Source organism: Alligator sinensis, unplaced genomic scaffold (genome assembly GCF_000455745.1).
Source record: "Alligator sinensis unplaced genomic scaffold, ASM45574v1 scaffold193_1, whole genome shotgun sequence".
Lineage (NCBI taxonomy): Eukaryota > Metazoa > Chordata > Crocodylia > Alligatoridae > Alligator > Alligator sinensis.
Window position 1 is genome coordinate 1,342,142 of NW_005842199.1, and position 1,137 is coordinate 1,343,278.

Genomic DNA, 1,137 nt, shown 5'->3' on the forward strand with positions numbered 1-1,137 from the left:
ACACCTACCAGCCACACACTGTACTAGCTGTTCCTGAATTCACTAAGTCCCCCTAATAATTCCTTGCATTAGATCTCTCACTCATGAATGTTAACTGAAACACTTGTATGAACAATATTTCAGCTCAGGTTGGCTGGTCAACTGCAGAATTCACCTGGGCTGTAGGACACAGCTTAAACATGGACCAGGAAACTTTTTGGACAATACTGTCCCCAGCAAAGCACCTATGCACTTTGGTCTTTCTCAGCAGAGATGCTGCCCCATGTTTCAGAGGAGCTCAACACTGGGATGGATCCTGTCTGTGCTCTCCAGAAACATCTGGAGTGGATTTGTATTGAGCAAGGCTGCAGCCATTAACCAGGGTTCATGCAGGAGATACACCATAAACTCAAGCTATATTGGACCAAACAAACTAGGCATAGATTAAGGTCTTGTGAGGAAAAACTGGGCTGAGCTCGCTCACCTGGGTCTCCCTCATGTCTTTAGAGGCCAAGCCAAGTCTTTTATGGAGGTCAAGTCTTTAATGTCCCCCTGCAAGACATTCGCCAGGCTGGAATTCCAGTACAGGTTTCTCTTGTCTCCTGGGAACACACCAAGAAAGAGAACAATGGGGTAAGGTTTCCTTTGGGACCAGTGTCAGATAATCCAGGACTGTGATGTTCAACATCAGCTACCCAGGATTACAGCAGCTCTGAGGGAAACTTTCTCCCTGGACAGGAACACAACCCAGGGTATCTTGGGTTTGTCCTTTCATGCAGATGTTTACAGCTGGCACTAACAAGGGAGGAGCATTGGGCATTGTGAGGGCACAATGTAACAGAATGGTGGAAGACACAGAAATGTGATCAGAAAAGCAGTCAGATGCATCAGAGGCACTGTCACCCCAGTGCATGGAGGAGATAGGAGTGACTTACACACATTTCCTTCAGAGAGGGGGACAATTGGGGAGTAACAAGGAGTTTCTGGGTGACCACAAGCAGCAAATTTAGCATGAGTTTGCCAGGCAAGATGTTACCAAAAACCATTGTGTGATTAGTTCTGTTACTAAGTTAAGAAAGGAGTTGAAATATTTATGAACAAGGTTCCTTTAACCCAGTGGAGTCATACTTGGATGACGGCAAATCAGGTGAGGAAAGA